The sequence below is a fragment of the Somniosus microcephalus genome, chromosome 5 (assembly GCF_052327205.1).
Source record: "Somniosus microcephalus isolate GS21.2 chromosome 5, FLI_Smic_1.0, whole genome shotgun sequence".
Taxonomy (NCBI): domain Eukaryota; kingdom Metazoa; phylum Chordata; class Chondrichthyes; order Squaliformes; family Somniosidae; genus Somniosus; species Somniosus microcephalus.
The window spans coordinates 246,962,040-246,983,540 of record NC_140991.1 but is presented as its reverse complement, the minus strand read 5'-3'; the positions used below and the strand labels follow the sequence as shown (position 1 = coordinate 246,983,540).

Genomic DNA, 21,501 nt, shown 5'->3' with positions numbered 1-21,501 from the left:
CTCGAAGTGCCTCTGTCAGTCCCGTTCCAAACTGGCAATATTTCGCTAATTTACGCAATTCCAGCAAATAATCAGCATTGCTTTCATGCTGTAGCTGCCTTCTGTCGTAAAATTTAAATCGTTCCGCTAGCATCAGCGGCGTGGGGTTTAGATGATCTTTCAGGACAGTAACAATCTCATCGAACGTCTTATCCGCCGGTTCATCTGGTGATAACAGGTGTTTCAATTGCCCGTATGTCTTCGCACCCATTAAATTTAATAATGTTAGAGCTTTATCTTGGTCACGAATTTTATTGGCCTTACAATAATTTTTTACTCTTTCAACATATATGGCCCAATCTTCGAGGTCACTATCAAAGGTGCTAATATTCCCGTGTTTAGGCATTGTAGATTTGCAATTTGTCAGATTTTTTTTTTTTTACTGCTATCCAAGATGGCGGCTTCCCGCTCTTGCCGTCGTCCTCCGCCCACAAAATGGCGGTTTTCCCGCGCTTGGCGGTCTTCACCCGTCCCCCAACGCCGTCTCCCTTCAGCCCCCGAGTGCGGCCCTTATCTTCGTCGCGATCGCCCGAGTGCGGCCCTTATCAGCGGATGCGATCGCTGGATCGCGAAGCGGCTCTCGGCTCTTATCAGGAGATGCGATCGCTCTGTTGAAACGCCTCCCGCTCGAAGCGGCTCTCGTGCCCTATTCCTCCAGCTCCCCCAGCCCCGTTTGTGCGGCCAACGCGGTCGACTGCCTGTCGCATCGCTGCCCGGCTCAGACAACGGCTTACCCACCACCAAGCTGGAGAAGAAGCTGATGGTCGCCGATGGAGGCTCCGAGGTCAGGATGTCTTCCAGTGGGGTGGAGAGGGTGGAAACCTCTCTGCAACGTCCTGGCTGTGGACGAAGCTGCCGTGGAGTGACTGCCGCAGGGTCCAAATCAGACTCGTCGCCAGTGTTAAGTCTGTGAGTTGTTCAAGTAATTAATACTCAGACTTAATCAGTAACAATAAAACAGGTCTTTACTGGTTGGAGGTAGGGACTATACATAGGTCTTTACTTCATGCCCACAGGCGGGAACTGAGGGGAGATCAGTACCCACAGTACTATTTATACCCCTATGGCCAGGAGTGGTACTGCGTATCACTACGCCCAACAAGTAGTGCAGTCCTGTCCATAGGTTCAAAGTAGCACACATATTACATACACAACAGGGATGTTCGCTGATGACTGCACAGTGTTCAGTGCCATTCGCAACTCCTCAGGTAATGAAGCAGTCCATGCCCGCATGCAGCAAGACCTGGACAACATTCAGGCTTGGCCTGATTAATAACAGGTAACATTCGCACCACACAAGTGCCAGGCAATGACTATCTCCAACAACCGAGCATTTAACCACCGCCCCTTGTCATTCAACGGCATTACCATCAAAAAGTCCCCCACCATCAACATCCTGGGGCTCACCATTGACCAGAAACTTAACTGGACCAGCCACAGAAATATTGTGGCAACAAGAGCAGGTCAGAGGCTGGGTATTCTGTGGCAAATGTCTCGTCTCCTGACTCCCCAAAGCCTTTCCACCATCTACAAGGCACAAGTCAGGAGTGTGATGGAATACTCTCTACTTGCCTGGATGAGTGCAGCTCCAACAACTCAAGAAGCTCGACACCATCCAAGACCAGCCCACTTGATTTGCACCCCATCCACCACCTTAAACATTCACTCCCTCCACCACTGGCGCACCGTGGCTGCAGTGTTTACCATCTACAAGATGCAGTGAAGCAACTCACCAAGGCTCCTTTGGCAGCACCTCCCAAACCCGCGATCTGTACCACCTAGAACAACAAGGGCAGCAGGTGCATGGGAACACCACCATCTCCAAGTTCCCCTCCAAGTCACACACCATCCTGACTTGGAAATGTATCGCTGATCCTTCATCGTTGCTGGGTGAAAATCCTAGAACTGCCTCCCTAACAGCACTGTGGGAGTACCTTCACCACACGGACTGCAGCGGTTCTAGAAGGCGGCTCACCACCACCTTCTCAAGGGCAACTAGGGATGGGCAATAAATGCTGGCCTTGCCAGTGACTCCCACATCCCATGAACGAATCAAAAAAAATGCCTAACACCCTTCTTCTGAAGGCCGGAAGACTTGTGGCGAGGGCCTCCTGCCACTTGCCGGGTAGAGCACAGCCCTCCGTCTCTCCACAGCGGACACCAACTCCTCCAATGCTTAGTCCAAAAATCTGTGGTTTCTCTCCCTGGGGCGTGGATCTTCCATGAGTACAGCTGGTTGATTCGTCCGGCTCCTTAGACTTGGCCTGCTCCTGCTTGCTGACACAGGTTCACAGCCAGCAATGCTAAGAATGAGGTTCTGCAGCATGAATGAATCTCCCCTTTAAGAGCTGGAAAGAGCCTGTGACAATGATGACTTGCGATTAGACTGCACCTGATATTGGTTAGCACTTTGAGTGTAACGCCACTGAGCTAGGCGTTAGTGCTTGATTTAGCGCTCCCATCCTTTCTTTGAGCGATGACAATGAATTTTGCGTGCAGCGAGATTCATTATCACCTGGCGCTAAATCTCAAACTTTTCCAAAGTAAGCGCCCATTCCTGGGCTATAATGAAGTTCTCCCCCTTCATGTTTGCTCCCTTGGTTGCTGAGCCATGTCTTCATCCAGACTGACAATGTGGTGTTGCTACAACAAAGTTCCTCACCTTTAAGTAGTGCAGTGAGCCTAGGCCAAACATTACTGGCCATTAGACTGCACCCGATAATGCCCCCCCGCACCTCCCGGGTTGAGCGCTAAGCCAATCAGCAGTGCGCTTTGCACTATCAGCGCTCCAATCATTGTAATGAGCAGACAGCAAATTTTGCGTGCTGCCTTGACCAATTTCAACGGGTGCAGGCAAATAGCGCTGTTCCGTGACACTACCTGTTTATGGGCCTAATCCAATTTCTAAGCCAAGAAGTCTTACTGCAATTATAAAGGGCCTTGGTGAGACTACACTGTGTACAGTTTTGGTCTCCTTTCCTAAGGAAGGATATACTTGCCATAGAGGGAGTGCAATGAAGGTTCACTGGACTGATGCCTGGGATGGGGGGATTGTCCTATGAGGAGAGATTGAGTAGACTAGGCCTATATTCTCTAGAGTTTAGAAGGATGAGACGTGATCTAATTAAAACGTATTAAATTCTTAAGGGGCTTGACAGCGTAGATTCTGGGAGGATGTTTCCCCTGGCTGGGAAGTCTAGAACTGGGAGTCACAGTCTCATTTAGGACTGAGATGAGAAGAAATTTCTCCTCTCAAAGGGTTGTGAATATTTGGAATTCTCTACCCTAGAGGGCTGTGGATGCTCAGTCACTTACTCACCAATAACCTGCTCATTAATGCTTAGTTTGGGTTCCGTCAGGACCACTCGGCTCCAGACCTCATTACAGCCTTGGTCCAAACATGAACAAAAGTGCTGAATTCTAGAGGTGAGGTGAGAGTGACTGCCTTTGACAACAAGGCAACATTTGACCGAGTGTTGCATCAAGGAGCTCTAGTAAAACTGAAGTCAATGGGTATCGGGGGAAAACGCTCCACTGGCTGGAGTCATACCTAGCATAGAAAAAGATGGTTGCGATGATTGGAGGCCAATCATCTCCTGTCCAGGCTCTAAGTGATCAAATAATTAGTGAGCAATACAAGTAACCTTAACCATTCACGAACAGTTCCACACTCCTTAACTTTCCTCTGTCATTGACCATCACATTTCCCACTATGCAAAATAAAAGCCAACACAAAATACATATTCCAATCCAAATTTATAAATTAAATCATGACATAATACATACAGAAAAAAACTAATCACCCTTGTGCATTCCCTTAGTGCCTCTTCCGTGTCCTGGTGCTCCTATGAGGTGCTACCCCAGTGGCTGCAGCATGTGTGGTGGAAGTCTGCTGACCTCCAATTGAGGAGACTGCAGATGGCCTGGGGTGGTGGGGGGGGGGGCGGCGATCTTGAGCAGCTCTGGGTCTAGAAGGTCCGGCTTCAGACTCCCCCATCTCAGCCTGGCTGCAGCGGTCTGGGCTGTCTGGTTGACAGGCAACAGCAAGGGCACTGGCGGAGTGGCAGTGGTGGGAGCACGAATGCTGTTATCCTGAGAGAGGACAGCAGGTTCGTGCTCCATGGAGCCACTGCCACTCCCCTGGGGCAGCGCCTCCGCAATCGTAGTAATCTGTTGGAGAACAGATTGCTGAAGTGCTGTGGTGCCCTGGAAGCCCCTTTGAACACTAGTATTCAGAGCCATGATGGCAGCAGTCTGTGCTTGCATGGCAGCAAGCTGAGATTACAAGAAAGCAGTCTCAGCTTCCACTGCCACACTCAGACTTTTGGTGGAAGCTGCTTGTGCTGCAATGCGAGCTGTGACATCAGCCATCAGAAGCTGCATCATGCTGGGTTTCACAGGTGAGCTGATGGAGGTGACCACCAGTTCCACATTGGAAAGGATGGGCTCCAAGCTCTGCTCAAAGCCCTGTGCCAAGTTGGTGCTGGACTCCTCCATGCTCCTTGACATTGAGTGCAGGCTTTCTGGAAGGTTTCCCAGTGCACCAAACACTTGGGTGTGTACACCCATCAGCCTTCTTCTGTGGCCTGGCCCATCGAAGTCCTCATCTGAGCCCACTGCAGCAGAACTTGTGTGCGACCTCGCCCTCCATCGAGCTGGCACTTGCACTATCGTTTCCCCCCCGCCCTGCCTCCTGCGCACTTGTGCCCAGTGTCTCATCACGCGCAGACCTCCCCCTCCCCCCCCCGCTATGCTATCCTCTAAAATACGTGCAGTGTCAGTATCTGAGCTGGTGGCTGCCACTATGAGATCGAGTGACAGTATATTTTCATCTTCACTTTCTTCTTCCTCTTCCTCCACTGCCTGGGCAGGTTCCAGTTCTTGAGGATCCGAAATGTAAAAAGGACAAGGGTTGGTTGCGGTGAGGGGGGCGATGTAAGAAGTGCATGTTTACACCCTTGGAGGCATCTCAGTCAGAAGAGATTGAGGGATGAGGGAGAAGTCGGATGAGAGAAGGAGGATTAGGTATGCGGATACCCTCATCATCAATCACTTCAGCCCTGCCGGTGACCACAGCCTCAGTGATGCCCCCTCCCATGTTGGCCAGCACTGGCTCCTCCATGAGGGCTAAAGCATGCAGGCACACTTATCCCCCTCCAATTAATTCCTGCTGCCTCCTGTTATGCGCCACCTTCTCCTGCAAGAAAGAGGGAAGTGTGTCAGTGAGTGTCCTGCAATATGTTTGGGTTATGTGGCTGTCATGGTTAAATAGTTGCCAGTGTGTGTGAGCTGTGAGATGGGGTGGGTGCGGCTTGCAACAGCGCTAAGTATGTGATGGTCAGGCAAAGCATATAAATAGTAGGGTTGAGTCCTCATTTATAGAGATTGTTGGTAGATGTGTGATGGGGGTGTAGTGATTTGAGCAGTGGCTGAGGTTAGTGGTGCAGTTGGTAGGATATGGCATTTGAAGATAAACTTACTGACCTTGACAACTTGTGTGAGATCATTAAACTTCTTCCTGCACTGCACCCAGGTTCTTGCAGCTATACTCCTGGCATTGACCTCTGCCACTATCTCTTCCCAGTGCCTCCTGAGCATGTGTCTGGAGAGCCTCCTGCCACCCTGAGGATACAGGACAACTCTCCTCCATTCCACCAAGACCTCCAGTGCAGTATCTGAAAACCTCGGTGCACTCTACCATGGTCAGCCATTGTTGAAGCTTCCACAGCACACTTTTGAAAATACTCTCACCACCTCCAGCAGCCTCAATGCACCTCCCCTATAAGAGGTGCAGGCTAGCTTTAAGTTATGCTAGGCACTAGAGCCCCTGCTGATGCGTGGAGCCAATGAACAGTGCGGGTAGTGCTGGCTGCATGCAGCAATCATTTAAAGCAGCAGGCAGCACAAATTTGATGTGCTGCCTGCATTGGAGTCAACGAGCGCGGGTTAATTGCGCATCGTGATCCCTGCACCCGTTTTAGCATCTTATCCAATTTATTACCCATTCATTCTAGAGTTAGTAGTATAAAAACATACATGCCAGTCATTTCCTGGGGTTTCTCCTGATTATTCGCCAGACCCCGGTGAAAAGGTGTAAATGGCTGTTTATGCTCTTGCTCTAGAGTTTCCGTGACCTCCCACTGAAGTTACAGCAGGAGATCAGGGAACTCTGGTGGAAATTCTACCCTGGGATATATTTAGGTATCAGTACCAGGCTAACAATTAAACATAAGCTATTAAACACAAACTATTAGATACAAACCATTAGACACAAACTATTAAACACAAACTCAAGTAGAATAAGTAGAAACTTCCTATTTCCCTCACTAGTTATGATGGTAGTTCACAACATGGTAGTTTACTTTTCATTAATTTGAATTGAAGTCCTTTGTTCCCATTACCCCATTAATAATGTTCTGAGTTCGCCTATCTTTACCAGTTAATACTGTACATACCTTCTTTAACCTTCTTTGTGTTGCTCTTCTCTGTGCCCTCGCCCAACAAATCTATATCCTTTGAAGAAAAAGGAGCAAAACTGAACACAGTATTCCAAGTATGGTATGTATTTAAAGCTTCAGCAAAACCTTGGTAGACTTTACATTTTACAAATTAGCATCTGGTACAAAAATTCACACGACATGAGCACATACCAGGAATTTTGTCAACTCAATTTTAAAATTGATCTAAATCCTTCTGCAAATCGTTAACTGCATCCTATGTCTCCCCTATACTCCCTCGCAGACCACCGAAAGTTCAGGTCCTTAATTATAAAATCACAATGCAAGTAAGCGCTCAAAACTGAGGTTTACATTTTAGACAATTGTTAAATTAATGAAACTGATCGGATCATCTAATTAATAGCACCATTTAGAAAATACATGTAATTGGCCTTTCTCCATTAAAAATACTTGAAGAGCCTACAGGAAGTCGAAATCTGTCGCCCACATCCATCCAATATGTCTGTCACCCAACATTCGAGTAATTTGTCCCAGTTACCTACAGTTCCAAACTGGAAAAATGTATAAAATTCTGAAGGAAATCCACATGTGGCCAGTGTGGACATTCACTCAGTCCACATGTTTAAAGAAACTGTTAACCTGTTTTTTTATTATCTAAATTTGTAGTGCATTTTTCTGTTCTTCTAGGTAAGGGATGCTAGTAGTGGAAAATCAAACACTTTCCTCTTTTGCCAACATTCAGTACATCAGACTTCTTCTTATCGTGTCCACGGACAGTCTATACATAGCCCAGCCAGAACTGGACACATTTTTGCGCCTTGTTGTTGGATTCGGCAAGATCTGCAACAGTGCAGGGTTCCTCTAACGATGGGCATTGCAGGAGATGTTGCATAGTCTGTGCCTCAGTTCCACATTCACAAGTTGTCGGGCTGGTTGAATATCCCCATTTGCTTAGTGACACCTTTGAGCAACCTACACCGGTCCTAAGTCTGTTAAGGCACTTCCAGATTGCCCAGTTGCAATTAGCTCCTGGGGGAAGGCTTTCATCAGGTAAAATTTCCATCGCTGGGGGTTGTTCAAGACTGGCGAGCCGGTCTTTCCACAAGGCGATGCGGGCTTCAGATGAGGTTGATTGTAATGGAACAACACTGTTCATGAAGCTCTTCCTTGACTTTAGGCGGCTGGGTGTAGGTGTATGATAATGCAGAGGGTGCCTCTCATCTGATGTTTGACGGAGTCGCTCTTTCTTGCTGGCTACCGTTCTTCTTATATCAGGGGGAGCGATACCCGCCAGGATATATAGGCTGTTGGTGTTTGTTGGTTTTAAGCAACCTGTGATAAATCGGCAGCTTGCATTCAGAACGGCATCCACCTTCTTGGCATGAGTAGACCTTTCCCATGCAAGGCAGACGTATTCGGCAGTGGAATAGCAAAGAGCAAGTGCACTGGTTCGCAATGTTTTCAGGCTTGCTCCCCATCTTGTGTTAGTGAGCTTATTCAGGATGTTGTTTCGTGCGCTCACTTTTGTAAGAGGCAAGGAAGATAACAGCACCTCATCTTTCGATTGGGCACTTTGCAGTCTGCCGGACTCAACATTGAGTTCAACAATTTCAGATAATTATCCCTACCCCCATTTTTCATGCAGTATGATTTTTGCCATTCCCATTTGCAACATTTTATCTTTCCTGCCTCTTACAAAAGTACAGGATGTTCTTTCTATTTCTTCCTCCCCTCCTAAACCGCCCCCCCTCCCTGTCTCTGCACCTGCTTAATATCTGTTACATCTCCAGCTTTTTCCAGTTCTGATGAAGGGTCCCAGACCTGAAACGTTAACTCTGTTTCTCTCTCCATGGATGCTGCCTGGCCTGCTGAGTATTTCCAGCATTTTCTGTTGTTATTACATCTTTTATAATGGACTCTAGCATTTTCCCCACTACCGATGTCAGGCTTACCGGTCTATAATTCCCCGCTTTTTCTCTACCACCTTTTTTCAATAGTGGGGTAACATTAGCTACCCTCCAATCCATGGGTACTGTTCCAGAGTCTATCAAGTTCTGGAAGATGACCAGCAATGCATCTACTATCTCCAGGGCCACTTCCTTAAGTACCCTAGGATGTAGATTATCAGGCCCTGGGGATTTATCGGCCTTCAATCCCGTCAACTTCCCCAACACCATTTCCCTACAAATACTGATTTCTTTCAGTTCCTCCCTCTCATTAGTCCCTACGTTCCCCGACATCTCTGGGAGGTTATTTGTGTCCTCCTTTGTGAAGACAGAACCAAAATATGTATTTAATTGGTCTGCCATTTCTTTGTTCCCCATTATAAATTCCCCTGATTCTGACTGTAAGGGACCTACGCTTGACTTCACCAATCTTTTTCTCTTCACATATCTATAAAAGCTTTTACAGTCAGTTTTTATGTTCCCTGCAAGCTTACTTTCATAATCTATTTTCCCCCTCTTAATTAATCCCTTTGTCCTCCTTTGCTGAATCCTAAACTGCTCCCAAGCCTCAGGTTTGCTGCTTTTCTTGGCCAATTTATATGTCCTCTCTTTGGATCTTATGTTATCCCTAATTTCCCTTGTTAGCCACGGTTGAGTCACCTTTTTTGATTTATTTTTATGCCAAACTGGGATAAACAAATTCTGTAGTTCATCCATGCAATCTTTGAATGTTTGCCATTGCATATCCACCATCAACCCTTTCAGTGACATTACCCAATCAATCCTATCCAGCTCGCGTCTCATACCATCATAGTTCCCTTTATTTAAATTCAGGACCTTAGTCTCTGAGTCAACTACTTCACTCTCCATCTTAATGAAGAATTCTATCATATTATGATCGCTCCGACCCAAGGGGCCTCGCACAACAAGATTGCTAATTAATCCTTTCTCATTGCATAATACCCAGTCTAAGATGGCCTGATCCCTAGTTGGTTCCTCGACATATTGGTTCAGGAAACCATCCCGTATACACTCCAGGAATTCCTCCTCCACAGTATTGTTACTAATTTGGTTAGCCCAATCTATATGTAGATTAAAGTCACCCATGATGACTGCTGTGCCCTTATTGCACGCTTCTCTAATTTCCCTTTTAATGCCATCCCCAACCTCTGCATTACACAGGTGGAAGTGACGCAAGCTCTGACTGCTGCCATCGTGGCTGGGTCTACCACCGTCGACCAAGGCTTTCATGGTGTCAGGCCAGCAATCTGTGCTCCAACAGATTGCTAGGGATGCTGAGGTGCTGCCCCGGGGGAGTGGCTGTGGGTCAGTGGAGCTGGAACCTGCTGTCCTCTCTCAGGACGACAGCATTCCTGCTCCCACCACTGCCACTCCACCATTGCCCTTGTCGCTGCCTGTCATCCAGCCAGCCCAGACTGCTGCCGCCCATGCTGAGGTGGTGCAGTCTACAGCTGGGCCTTGCAGGTCTAGAGCTGGTTGAGAGCATCCTGCAAGGCCATCAAGTCTCCCACACAGGCACTCAGCAACCTTCCACCAGCTGTGCTGCAGCCACTGGGCCAACACTAGGCGCACCAGAGTAGGCAAAGGCACAGTAAGGCGAGGCACTAAGGGATTGCACAAGCGTGAATAGTAAATACCTGGACTACACTTCCTCCCACCCCGCTTCCTGTAAGGACTCTATTCCATTCTCCCAGTTTCTCCGTCTCCGCCGCATCTGCTCTGACGTTGCCACCTTCCATACCAGTGCTTCCGACATGTCTTCCTTTTTCCTCAACCGAGGACACAGCCCTTGACCGTATCCGTTCTATTTCCAGCACTTCTGCTCTCACCCCTTCCCCTCCCTCCCGGAACCAAGATAGGGTTCCCCTTGTCCTCACCTTTCACACCAACAGCCTCTGCATTCAACGGATCATCCTCCACCATTTCCGCCACCTCCAGCATGATCCCACCACCAAACACAACTTCCCCTCACCTCCCCTTTCAGCATTCCGAAGGGACCGCTTCCTCCGCGACACCCTGGTCCACTCCTCTATCACCCTCAACACCCCTTCCCCTTCTCTTGGCACCTTCCCGTGCAATCGCAGGAGATGCAACACATGCCCTTTTACCTCCTCCCTTCCCACTGTCCAGGGCCCCAAACACTCCTTCCAGGTGAAACAGCGATTTACTTGTACTTCTTGCAATTTAGTATACTGTATTTGCTGCTCACGATGCGGTCCCCTCTACATTTGGGGAGACCAAACGCAGATTGGGTGACCGCTTTGCGGAACACCTCCATTCAGTCTGTAAGCGTGACCCCGAGCTTCCGGTCGCCTGTCACTTTAATTCTGCGCTCCACTCCCACTCAGACCTCACCATCCTCGGCCTCTTACACTGTTCCAATGAAGCTCAACGTAAGCTCGAGAAACAGCACCTCATCTTTCGATTAGGCACTTTACAGCCTTCTGGACTCAACATCAAGTTCAACAATTTCAGACCATAACCTCTGCCCCTATTTTTTGTTTCCATTTTTTTTTCTCTCCCTCACATGGCAGCTGTCGATCATTCTGCCATCGCCATTTACACTTCATCTAGAGCCACCTTTTGTTTCTTAACTTGTCTCATTACCATCTCCTTTTGCCTTGCACCATTATCCCTTTTGTCACTTAATCTCTCCTGCCTTCCATCCTATCAGAGACCTGCCCTTTTGTTTTTTCCTCCCCTCCCCCCTTTCCCTGCCCCTACACCTGCTTAAAAACCTGTTACATTTCCAACTTTTTCCAGATCTGATGAAGGGTCATCGACCTGAAACGTTAACTCTGTTTCTCTCTCATAAGAACATAACATAAGAAGTAGGAGCAGGAGTAGGCCATACGGCCCCTCGGGCCTGCTCCGCCATTCAATAGCATCATGGCTGATCCGAACCTAGACTCACGTTCACTTCCCTGCTCACTCCCCATAACCCTTAATTCCCTTATCAGCTAGGAAACTGTCTATCTCTGTTTTAAATTTATTTAATGTCGCAGCTTCCACAGCCCTCTGAGGTAGCAAATTCCATAGATTTACTACCCTCTGAGTGAAGAAGTTCTCCTCATCTCAGTTTTGAAATGGCAGCCCCTTATTCTAAGATTATGCCCCCTAGTTCTAGTCTCACCCATCAGTGGAAACATCCTCCCCGCATCCACCCGATCAAGCCCCCTCACAATCTTATATGTTTCTATAAGATCGCCTCTCATTCTTCTGAATTCCAATGAGTAGAGGCCCAACCTACTCAACCTTTCCTCATAAGTCAAACCCCTCCTCTCCGGAATCAACCGAGTGAACCTTCTCTAAACTGCCTCGAGAGCAAGTATATCTTTTCTTAAATATGGAAACCAAAACTGAACGCAGTATTCCAGGTGTGGCCTCAGCAGTACCCTGTATAACTGAAGCAAGACTTCCCTACTTTTATACTCCATCCCCCTTACAATAAAAGCCAAGATTCCATTGGCCTTCCTGATCACCTGCTGTACCTGCATACTAACCTTCTGTGTTTCATGCACCAGGACCCCCAGATCCCTTTGTACTGTAGCACTTTGCAGTTTCTTTCCATTTAGATAATAACTTGCTCTTTGATTTTTTCTGCCAAAGTGCATAACCTCACACTTTCCAACATTATATTCCATCTGCCAAATTTCTGACCACTCACTTAGCCTGTCTATGTCCTTTTGCAGGTTTTTTATGTCCTCCTCACTCACTGCTTTCCCTCCCATCTTTGCATCGTCGGCAAACTTGGCTACGTTGCACTTGGTCCCCTCCTCCAAATTGTTAATATAGATTGTAAAGAGTTAGGCTCCCAGCACTGACCCCTGCGGAAAACCACTAGTTACTGATTGCCAACCCGAGAATGAACCATTTATCTCAACTCTCTGTTTTCTGTTAGATAGCCAATCTTCCACCCATGCCAATATATTACCCCCAATCCCGTGATTTTTTATCTTGTGCGGTAATCTTTTGTGTGGCACCTTGTCAAATGCCTTTTGGAAGTCCAAATACACCACATCTACTGGTTCCCCTTTATCCACCCTGTTTGTTACGTCCTCCAAAAATTCGAGCAAGTTTGTCAAGCATGATTTCCCCTTCATAAAACCATGCTGACTCTGTCCGATTAAATTATGCTTATCCAAATGTCCTGTTACTGCTTCCTTAATAATGGACTCCAACATTTTACCAACCACAGATGTTAGGCTAACTGGTCTATAGTTTCCAGCCTTTTGTCTACCTCCCTTTTTAAATAAGGGCATTACATTAGCAGTTTTCCAATCTGCTGGGACCTTTCCTGAATCCAGGGAGTTTTGGAAAATTACCACCAATGCATCCGCAATCCCTACCGCTACTTCTCTCAAGACCCTAGGATGTAAGCCATCAGGTCCAGGGGATTTATCCGCCTTAAGTCCCATTATCTTACCGAGTACTATCTCCTTAGTGATTTTAATTGTGTGTAGCTCCTCCCCCCCTATAGCCCCCTGTTTGTCCAGTGTTGGGATATTTTTAGTGTCCTCTACTGTAAAGACTGATACAAAATATTTGTTCAGCGTATTTGCCATCTCCATGTTCCCCACTACTAATTTCCCAGTCTCGTCCTCTAAGGGACCAACATTCACTTTAGCCACCCTTTATCTTTTTATATAACTGTAGAAACTCTTGCTATCTGTTTTTATATTTTTTGCTAGTTTACTTTCATAATCTATCTTCCCTTTCTTAATTAATCTTTTAGTTATTCTTTGCTGGCTTTTAAATGCTTCCCAATCTTCTATCCTCCCACTAGATTTGGCTACTTTACATGCCCTTGTTTTCAGTCGGATACTATCCTTTATTGCTTTACTTAGCCACGGATGGCTGTCTTTTCTTTTATGCCCCTTTTTCCTCAGTGGAATATATTTTTCTTGAAAGTTGTGAAAGTTGTGAAACTCTCCACAGATGCTGCCTAACCTGCTGAGTATTTCCAGCATTATCTGTTTTTATTTCAGATTTCCAGCATCCGCAGTGTGTTGCTTTTGAATAATTAATATTTTTGGTGTAAATATGTATTCACTGATTTTTGATAAATTTATTAATTTACTTACCATTCTTTTGTGGTGTCTGTCATTTCAGCTTTGCGCTGCGATACAGCTTGCAAGAGGGATGAAATGATGGGGATGTGGTGAGCAAATAGATCTGGGCTTTAAATCATCCTGGTGTGAGGCTAGACGTCTGTTTGGAGGAGGTGGCAAAGTTCTGTGACCACCTTCTTGGTGAGGCAGTGACGTCTAATACACTGCTCCTCACTTAATTGAAGGTAGGAGAAGTGCTCTTGGAATACCTTCAGAGGAGAAAGACTCCTGGAGAGAGCCCTGATGTCCCTCCTCATCTTTCTGCTTTAATTGTTCTTATTTCAAGGTACTGCAGACTCTGGTTATATTCTGGATAACACAGGGATTTCATTCATTTTTTCTGCTCTCTTAAGCAGGCAATTTGACAACTGAAATTTAGGCTTTTAATTTGTTGGAGATCTCAGCATTGGGCATTTATTTTTTAATAAATATTTGAGCCTAGAAATTGGTTTGCCCCCGAAAACGAGCGTGAGTATTACGATGCGCTAGCAACCCGCACCCATTCAGAGGACTGCGGGCAGCACGCATACTTCATGCTGCCTGCTTATTTGCATGATTCTGGCATTAAGCCCAATACTGAACGCGCTGCTGAGTGGCTGAACACTCAGCAGGGGGTCCAGGTTTGTGTGAGGCTAGCACCAATTAAAGCTAGCCTGCACTACTTGAAGGCAGTCTGCACCTCTTAAAGTGGAGGTGAATTCTGGCTGCAGATCATCATTCAACTGGCTGAGGAAGACAGTGCAAAAAATCAATTCATGATGGCACAACAGGGGAGAGAGCATTACCCTTGGCTAGCAAAAATCTATCAATCTCAGATTCAAATTTATTAATTGAGCTAACATCTACTGCTTTTTATGAGGAATACAAGCCTAGTTTATGTAATCTCTCCTCATAATCTAACCCTTGGAGCCCAAGTGAATCTGTGCTGCACTCAGTCCAAGGCCAATATATCCTTTCTAAGGTGTGGTGCCCAGTACTGTACACAGTACTCCAGATGTGGTCTAACCAGGGCTTTGTACAGCTGTAGCAAAACCCCTTTCCCTTTATATTCAAGCTCTCTAGTTATAAAGGCTAACATTCCATTAGCCTTTATGATTATTTTTTGTACCTGACTACTACAATTTATTGATCAATGTACATGAACCCCTAAAGCTCTTCGGACCGCCACTGTTCCTAGCTCTTCACCATTTAAAAAATACACTGATCTATCCTTTTTTGGTCCAAAATGGATAACCTCACACTTACCTGCATTAAAATCCATCTGCCACAGTTTTGGCCACTCACTTAATCTATCAATGTCTCTTTAAGGTACCAGAAGCAAGAGGAGGTGAATTGTTTTGCACAGCGAGTTGCTGTGATCTGGAATGCATTGCCTGAAAAGGTGGTAGAGGCAGATTCAATAGTAACTTTCAAAAGAGAATTGGTAAATACTTGAAAGGGAAACATTTACAGGGCTATGGGGAAAGGGCAGGGGAGTGGGACTAATGCATAGCTTTTCAAAGAACTGGTACAGGCACTATGACCTCCTTGTGTGCTGTATCATTCTATGATTCCCTTTTGAAATCTGCTTCCATCACCCTTTCAGGTACTGCATCCCCGATCATAATAACGTGCTGCATATAAAATTCTCCTCATTTCCCCTTGGATTTTTTGCCAATGATCTTAAATCTTTGTCCTCAACCCACGTGCCAGTGGAAACAGTTTCTCCCTATCTACTCTATCAAAACCACATATAATTTAGAACACCTCTATTAAATCTCCCCTTAACCTTCTCTGCTCTAAGGAGAACAATCTCTAGTTCTCTAGCCTCTCGTGTAGGGGGGCATCTTTTACCTGGTTTATGGTAATTTACCTTCCTTTACCTGGTTTACGGTAATTTACCTGGTCAAGCAGCCCTTTTTTCCACTGCACTGAGACCAATACCAAACAGCGGTTTCGAATCGCTAAACCCACCCTTCCAGTTCTGACTGGAGGAACTTATAATTAATGATATATTAAAATGGACAAAATGGTCTGGATGCGAGAAAATCAACTTTATTAACTGAAGAAAACTACACCACACGATCAAAGTAATAAAGAAACTACACCACACAATCAATGTAAAATTGCTTACCAGGGGAAAGCAGACGGCAAAAACGAAGGATAAATGGCTACAATGTAAGTCTTACAATCTTAGCAATTTCCCTTAAATTACCACCCCTCTAACTCCTTACTAGATTGCCTTGCTGAGGAGTCAGAAACCTGCTCACCTGTGGTCCAAAGAGAGAGAAGAGCTCACCTGCAGTCCAAGGAAAATAAGAGCGAGATATGCTTCTGAGAAACTATCTTTATATCCTGGGAGCTCCTGCTGTTTTGGCACTGAAAAGGACTGTGTGCAAATTCGCGCCGAAAAGTTCGAATACACAAGAGAAAGGCCATGAACTTCCTCCATTCATACATGAGACATCACGTAGTAGAGTCAATTTCAGTGAATGGATGTGTGTAACCAACCCAATTGTGCTTGCTGTCCGATGATTGGCTGATTCAAACAGGCTATTTCCCAGTGGCCAAACTGCCCCCATTGTCTGGAATGGGTGATTCAAACCCATTCAGTTTAAACTGTCACCTTCCTCAGTTTGAGTGTCTTTTTCATTGTTTGCTGGGCTTTGAATGGAGTTGGATTACTGTGTAAACAGCTTGGGAGGCTATAGTAAACAAAGCCATTTCCTGTGGACAGCTTTAAGTGGTTTGATCAGTTTCTGTAAACACATCGATTGTATTGGCAGGGTGGGGGAACTCCCCCCCTGACCGGACCCGCCCATGCTACAGGGTGACTGACAGCCCGGCTCCATTCAAATGCTAACAGAAACCCCTCTTTCATTGGCAGGTCTTTCTCACAGACACACTTACAAGCTGCTATTGTCTCCAGCCATGCGGTCCGACAGCCATTTTAAGCCCTGGAATATTAAAACAGTCCAAAACTCCATCTTTTAATAAAATGATTTTCCTCTCAAAGTGTGCGATTTTCACACAGTTCTTTGATTCCAGTGTCCAAGTGCCGCTCTGCCTACGAGCTTTTCAATGCAGCCTTTTTGCAGTTCTGGGTATGTTTTAAAGCATTGTCCAACCCAGAGACAATTTAAATCACACAATTCTTCGTATTAATGTTTCCCGATCTTCGGGGCTGAGGGGGTTTTTGTGAACCCCTACACTAGTCTCTCCACATCACTGAAGTCCCACATCCCTGGTACCATTCTGGTAAATCTCCACTGCACCCTCACCAAGGCCTTGACATCTTTCCGAAAGTTTGGTGCCCAGAATTGGATACAACGGGCGGACTTTTAATCCAGGTGGGAGAAGGTCGGGAGGGGGGTGGTCCAATTGTTTAAAATGTGATACCCAACCCCTACGCACCTACTTCCGGTTGAACTGCGGTGGGTTTGGGGGTGTCTGAGTGAACCGCTCTGGAGAGGCATGTCAGTGATTATAATATTTAAATGAGGCTTCGTCCCTCAGATTTTGGGAGCTATTTGAATATAACAGCTGCGAGCCGGGATTACCAGGGCTCGGGAAATCCAGCAGCTGAAGGGAGGTGGAAGTTGCCAGATCCAGCAGGTAAGTGCTTTTCCAGCACTGCTTGTGGGCCAGGAAGAGCAGGAATGTTTCCCCCGGCCCCTCAAGCAAATCTTCCTTCCCGGAAATCAGTTTTCTTCCAATCTAGCCACCCTTTATCCTCCTTTCAAACATTTTCTATGGACCAGCTTTAATTGTTTTTATTTCAAGGTACTGCAGCCACCAATTAAAGCTGGCCTGCACTACTTGAAGGCAGTCTGCACCTCTTAAAGTGGAGGTGCATTCTGGCTGCAGATTATCATTCAACTGGCTGAGGAAAACAGTGCAAAAATCAATTCATGATGGCACAACAGGGGAGAGAGTGTACACCAAGCTTCTCCGGTGCAGCACTGGAGGCCTTGGTGCAGGAGGTCAATTCAAGGAGAGAGGTCCTCTTTCCACAGGGGGCCAGGAGGCCCTCCAAGCAACAGACAAAAGTGCAATGGGAGCAGCTAGCCAATGTGTTGAATGCCAGCAGTATAGCCCCGAGGACACAGTGCAGAAAGAAGTTTAATGACCTTGCACGAGGTTAGTGAATTCATCTTTAAATGCCATATCCTATCATCTGCACCAGTAGCCTCACATACTGTTCAATGCACTACACCCACCTCACTCACCTACCAACAATCTCTACCAAACACCCCGGCTCATAGCTCACATTCATAGCTTCACCTCACCTTTCAGACTTACCACTGCTGCAAACCTCACACCTACATCTCACAGCTTGCACACACAAAAAACAAGGAGTGACGTCACAGGAGAGCAGGTAGGTGATTGGTTGGTAAAAATAATTGTTTGAAGGAGGTAGAGTGTAAATTGAGCAGGAGGCCCAGAGAGAGAGTGCAGACTGGAACAGCAGCAGCAGCGAGGAGGCAGAGTACCTCCAGCGAAAACAACAACAACAACAACAGCAACAACTGCAAAACAGCTAAAGTGACATCACAACCAGGGAAGGAGCTGATTGGTGAGTAGCTGGTAAGTGTTTCTAGTTAATAGTCTATTAAGGAAAGGCATGGCAGGGCAGCTCAGTCCGTGGAGTGCAGCACGGTGGCATAGTGGTTAGCACTGTTGCCTCACAGCGCCAGGGACCCGGGTTCAAATCCGGCCTCGGGTGACTGTCTGTGTGGAGTTTGCACATTCTCCCCGTGTTTGCGTGGGTTTCCTCCGGGTGCTCCGGTTTCCTCCCACAGTCCAAAGATGTGCGGGTTAGGTTGATTGGCCATGATAAAAAAAATTGGCCCTTAGTGTTAGGGGGGATTAAATACGTGGGGTTACGGGGTAGGGCTTGGGTGGGATGGCTGTCGGTGTAGGGACCGGGTGTTAGGGTTTGGATGATCAGCCATGATCTCGTTGAATGGCGGAGCAGGCTCGAAGGGCCGAATGGCCTACTCCTGCTCCTATCTTCTATGTTTCTATGCACATCCTGTGCCATGTGGGGGCCTCCGTGCCTGTTAACAGGCAGTTAAGTGGCTGTAATCCCCTTCCCGCCTCCAGGAGATGGGACACGGCGTGGGTCGACTACCCGCCTCCTGGGAAGATGGCACGGAGGTGGGTTCGGGGCGGGATGGGTACCCGCCCCCATATTCTGCCATTTTCCCAGCAGTCCCGCTTCCATACCCGCCTCCCCAGGGCTGGCAAAATTGCCCCCATAGATTCTACTGCCAGCTATTCAAACATGACTAGCACATCATCCAAACACATTGCACCACACTCACTGACACACTTGGTTCCGGGGATGGGGGATCTTAGCTACAAGGACAGGTTGGAGAAGCTGGATTTGTTTTCATTAGATCAAAGGAGGTTGAGGGATGATTTGATAGAGGCAGTGCAGAGAAGGTTCACTAAGTTGATTCCTGGGATGAAGGGGTTGACGTATGACGAAAGGTTGAGCAGGTTGGGCCTATACACTCTGGAGTTTAGAAGAATGATCTCATTGAAACATATAAGATTCTGAGGGGGATTGACAGGGTGGATGCTGAGAGGATGTTTCCCCTAGTGGGGGTATCTAGAACTAGGGGGCATAGTTTCAGAATAAGGAGTCACCCATCATGGAGACGAGGAGGAATTTCTTCTCTCAGAGGGTCGTGAATCTTTGGAATTCTCTCCCCCAGAGAGCTGTGGAGGTGGAGTCATTGAATATATTCAAGATGGAGATTAACAGACATTTGAACTACAAGAGAGTCAAGGGATATGGGGAGAGAGCGGGAAAGTGGTGTTGAGGCCAAGATTGGATCAGCCATGAGCTTATTGAATGGCGGAGCAGGCTCGAGGGGCCGATTGGCCTACTCCAGCTCTTGTTTCTTATGTTCTAATGTTCTTATGTACAAGATAATGATGGGTTTGGATAGGCTAGACGGGGGAAGGCTGTTCCCACTAGTTGATGGTACAAGGACTAGGGGACATAGATTTAAGGTTTTGGGCAAGAGATACAGTGGGGATGTGAGGAAAAACTTTTCTACGCAGCGAGTGCTAATGACCTGGAATTCGCTGCCGACGGAAGTGGTGGAAGTGGAGACACGCAATGTTTTCAAGGGGAGCCCTGATAGGCATTTGAGGGAAATAAACTTGCAGGGCTACGGGGATAGAGCGGGGAATAGGACTGACTGGATTGCTCTACAGAGAGCCGGCACGGACTTGATGGGCCGAATGGCCTCCTTCTGTGCCGTTATGACTCTATGACTTCCCCTTCTCTTGCAGGAAAAGGTGGTGCATAACCAGTGCTAACAGATCCTAACTGGTGGGGGACAGGCTCACCTGCATCACCTCACCTCCTTGGAGGAAACTGTGCTTGCTATTCTTAGGAGGGGAATGGCTGAGTTGATGGCCAGCAGCGAGGCTGAAAGAGTACAAGATGCCGGTATCTTCACACGCTATCCTCCTTCTCACATCCCATTTCCCCCACATCTCACAATCTCTTCTGATTTACAAGCTGCAGATGGTGTAAGTGTGCACTTCTTGCTTCCCCACCCCTCGCCTCACCACAACCCTACCCTTGTACCTTTCTCATTTTAGAGATCCAAGAAATCCAACCTGCCCAGCCAGTGATGCAAGAAAAAGAGGGAGAGTGATGAAGAAGAAGAAACACTGTAATTTGATCTGACACTCGCATCTGCCAGCTCAGATACTGGCACTGTGCGGCCTTTGGAGTGTAGCTTAGAGCCGGGATCTGCACATGGTGAGTCACCAGGCATGAGTGGGCTACAGCCAGAGCAGGGGGATAGGGTAGTGCAGGTGGCAGCTCCCTGGAGGGTGAGGCCGCACACAAGTTCTGCTGCAGCGGACTCAGATGAGGACTTTGATGAGCTACCTAGAGAAGAACGCTGATGCATACGCACAACAAAATGCTTGGTGCATTGGCAGGGCTGCCTGAAAGCCTGAGTGCAGTGTCAAGGCGCATGGAGGAGTTCGGCACCAACCGTGCACAGGGCTTTGAGTCCGGCATGGAAGTGGTGGGCAACTCCATTAGCGCACATGTGGACCCAACCATGATGCAGCGTCTGATGGCCAATGTCTCAGCTTCCATTGCAGCACAAGCAGAAGCCATCCAACATCTGACTGCTGCAGTGGAAGCTCAGACTGAAGTCATGCAGGCTCAGATTGCTGCCATCGTGACAGGGTTTACCAGTGTGAAAGAAAGACTTGCATTTATATAGTGGCTTTCATGACCACCGGACGTCTGAAAGCACTTTACAGTCAAGGAAGTACTTTTGTGTAATAACAACAGAAAATGCTGGAAAAACTCAGCAGGTCAGGCAACATCCGTGGAGAGAAATTTGAGTTGACGTTTCGGGTTTGACCCTTCTTCAAAACTGGAGAGAAAAGGAACTGGATCGAAGGCAGGGCTGCGATCGGACAAAAGAATAAAAGAACCAAAAGAAGTAAAAGAGATTAGAAGCTAGACGAGATGGTAATAGGCTGGGATTAGGTGTAAAGTGTACTGGCAGGGCAAAAGATAGCTGCCAGGTGTGAGAGAGAAACAAAAGGAAAGGGGGGGGGGGGAGGAAAGGAGTGGAAAAATATAAGTAAAAATGAAATAGGGGCCGAGGTTATGATCTGAAATTGTTGAACTCGATATTGAGACCGGAAGGCTGCAGAGTGCCTAATCGGAAGATGAGGTGCTGTTCCTCGAGTTTACGTTGAGCTTCCGTGGAACAGTACAAGAGGCCAAGGACGGTGAGGTCTGAGTGGGAATGGAGCGGTGAATTGAAATGACAGGCGACCGGAAGCTCGGGGTCACCCTTACGGACTGAACGGAGGTGTTCCGCAAAGCGGTCACCCAATCTGCGTTTGGTCTCCCCAATGTAGAGGAGACCGCATCGTGAGCAGCGAATACAG

At 47.2% G+C, this 21,501-nt stretch overlaps 1 pseudogene; it reads right to left on the bottom strand.

Annotated features, from left to right (window-relative positions):
• Positions 1 to 6,471: 6,471 nt before the first annotated feature.
• Positions 6,472 to 21,501, bottom strand: part of LOC147117640 (uncharacterized) — a 38,705-nt pseudogene continuing 23,675 nt past the window's right edge.